The sequence below is a fragment of the Octopus bimaculoides genome, chromosome 4 (assembly GCF_001194135.2).
Source record: "Octopus bimaculoides isolate UCB-OBI-ISO-001 chromosome 4, ASM119413v2, whole genome shotgun sequence".
In the NCBI taxonomy this organism is placed as follows: Eukaryota; Metazoa; Mollusca; class Cephalopoda; order Octopoda; family Octopodidae; genus Octopus; species Octopus bimaculoides.
The window spans coordinates 4,746,400-4,749,702 of record NC_068984.1 but is presented as its reverse complement, the minus strand read 5'-3'; positions in this window follow the sequence as shown (position 1 = coordinate 4,749,702).

Here is a 3,303-nt window from a genome sequence, read left to right as displayed (position 1 = left end):
GACAGAGAGACTGAGAGAGAGAGGGAGAGAGAGAGAGGGAGAGAGAGAGAGGGGTGAGTGTGTGGGGTGTGGGGACACGTGTGTATGCATAAATGTATTTGTGTGAAAGTATGTAAGGTGAGAGGTGGGAGAATAGAGAGAGAAGAGAGGAAGAGAGACAGAGAGAGAAGAGTAAAAAACAAAATAAAAGGAAGGGGTTTGGAATTAAGAAAGATGGGGATAAGGGAGGAGTAAGGAGGAGGAGGAGGAGGAGGAGGATCGAGGGGAAGATAAAAGAAGGTGGAAAGAGAAGTGAAGATAACGAAGAGAGAAGTGAGGGGAGACTGAGCTAAAAAGAGAGAAAGGGACGGAGAATTGGTTGTGGTGAGAGCAGATAGGAAGAGAGGGGAGAGAGAGAGAAGGAGAGACAGAGAGAGAGAAGGAGAGAGACAGAGAGAAGATATGTGGGGAATATAAGTGGAGGGAGAAGGAGGAGGTAGAAGAGAAAATGTGGAATGAAAGAAAGAAAGATTTGAAAGAGGAGCAGACTATGAGAGGGAAAGAAACGATTATTTGAACGAGAGAAAACCCGAATGAATACATATATATATATATATATATATATATATATATATATATATATATATATATGAAGAGAGACAGAGGAGAGAGAGGTGGAGAGAGGGAGAGGAGATGAGAGAGGAGGATGAAGAGAGAGAGAGAGCTGGATGGAGGGAAGCATTACCAAGTCATTAGAAATCCTGATCACCATAGCAACTGATACGTCATAGAAGAAAATTTGAAGAAAAAAAATAAAGGAAAAGGAGAATCAAAAGAGGAGGAGGAAGAGGAGGAAAAGAAGAAGAAGAAGAAGAAGAAGAAGAAGAAGAAGAAGAAGAAGAAGAAGAAGAAGAAGAGGCTGGTAAATATTTGATGTGTGAAACGTATAACATTCTTCCATTTCCTTAACACAGAGAGATGTTAATTAAGCAATTTGTTGTTGTAGCGGTTATTTCTGTTGTTGTTGTTGTTGTTGTTGTCGTCGTTTCTGTTATTATTACTGTTGTTGTTGTTCTCGTTCTTGTCATGCAAACAGGAGACAGTGAGCAGTTTTCTACGTAGCTGCACGATCTGTTAGAAACAGCAGCTAAAAACCAAAATGTGATCCCAAATTACGCACCTTACCACTTTAAAGATGAACACTCGGAAGATGTGGAGCGGATTGATTGCACTTTGTCTGGAGAAAAACAGGGGATGGTCATGGCTGGATTGTCTACTGGATTAAGGTTGATTTAAGATTGCACAACAACAACAACGACAACAAGCGATGCGTGCGGGAGCAACAGCGTAAAGAGGTACAGAGGATTCATCAGGAAAAGAAAGGTATACATACATACATACATACATGCATGCATATATTGCATACACATGCATATACGCACGCGTGCAATAGAATACAATCCAAATAGACTTGTGTTGGTCTAGACTTGTATTATTTAGTAAAAATCTACAGAAAGACTACAGGGAAATTTCCTGAGAGGAGTGGAAAGTCTAACGTTTCGGACAGAGTCTTTCATCAGGAAAAAGTTGACAAGAATGAAATTAAAGAAAGACAACAGCTTTACAACCCCGAATGTAAAATCTCTTTAATTTCATTCCTGGCTGCAACTGAAAAGGAACGTAGGACCAAGGATGCACTAGAAGGCACTTTTAAATGCGCTCACCGAAAATGCTACACTCTCCTCTTTGTTAGTAACTACAACCATCACTGGACCTATGTCACAATATCACATTACCTAGCACTTCTGTTACACATCGCCCAACTTTATTGTATCATGTGCAAACTTTGCGACACACTTTAGGAAAACAGGTGCACTGCTGATCGCTTTCAGGTGCACATCTGAAGTATGCAACTATGTCTGCAGCCACCCACATCAACACTACTTCCTGATGAAAGACTCTGTCCGAAACGTTAGACTTTCCACTCCTCACGGCAGTTTCATTGCGGCCACCCACTTCAACACTATTACTCACTTATCAGTGTGCGACATCTCCGGAAAACAGAGGAGACAACGGTTCATACTTTACACCTCCATCTCTTCTTAGTTCAGAAATCTCTTTCTTATCCTTCAACTCCCCTCTCACTTCATCTTATCCTATCACTTCACGCTTGTCCTCATTTCATTCATCTCCCCTTCTACCACTCTAGCACTGTTTCTCTCTCCTACTACTTCCTGTCTAGCATGAAGCTCCTATGGTCCTGCATTCCTCATCAGATGCAGCAAATTTTTCTGAGACGATGTAAAAGTTTGTTGTTTCCATCTCTTCTTTTACTCTGTCTCTGTCTCTCTCTCTCTCTCTCTCTCTCTCTCTCTCTCTCCCTCTCTCTCTCTTTCTTTTTTTTTTCTCTCTCTCCCTGTCTCTGTTTTACATAACTCAATACAAATACAGTTTCGAATACATTATCACTGAAAGGCTCCGATTTCCGTTACTCGGAGTTACTCATTTCCGATCATCGGCTGCTAAACCAAAACTGGTTTTCTGTCGAAGTTTCCTCTGTGTGGATTCTTTTGGAAATATTTAATGAAAACAATTGCAGCGTGGAAGGTGTTTATAAGCCATTTAAGAAACACTCCGTGCTGCATCACGGAATTTTGTCGGTGAACAGGTCGCGGTCTCAAAGCGACGAAAATATTTTGACAAATTATATTTAAATGTTGAAGTGAATCTAACGGTTTTTGTGTGTTTCTTAAATGGCTTATAAACACCTTCCACGCTGCAATTCTTTTCGCTCCAGCACACGATCTCAGATCAGGTCACTTGCTATGCAAGTACATCTCCATAATATTTGATGAAAGTTTGAAGAAAACATTTACTCTTATGTTCTTTCGTTTATAAAACCTTTGTGAACAAAACGTGCAAAGACGACTGCTTCAAGCTCACATTTTAGCATTCAATTCTGGTTCTCGTACTTGTATCATTATAAAAACGTCGCCAACTCCATAAAAGAGAAGTCAAGAAATTGCGTTTCTATTTAAGCAACTATTTGCGGAAGATTTGGCGAAATGCTTAGCGGTATTTCTTCTGCCGTTACGTTCTGAGTTCAAATTCCGCCGAGGTCGACTTTGCCTTTCTTCATCCTTTCGGGGTCGGTGAAATAAGTACCAGTTACGTACTGGAGTTGATGTAATCGACTTAATCCCTTTGTCTGTCTTGTTTGACCCCTCTATGTTTAGCCCCCTGTGGGCAATAAAGAAATATATATATAACTATTTGCCTATGATGTAGTGTGTGTGTGCGTGTGTGTGTGTGTGTGTGTGTGTG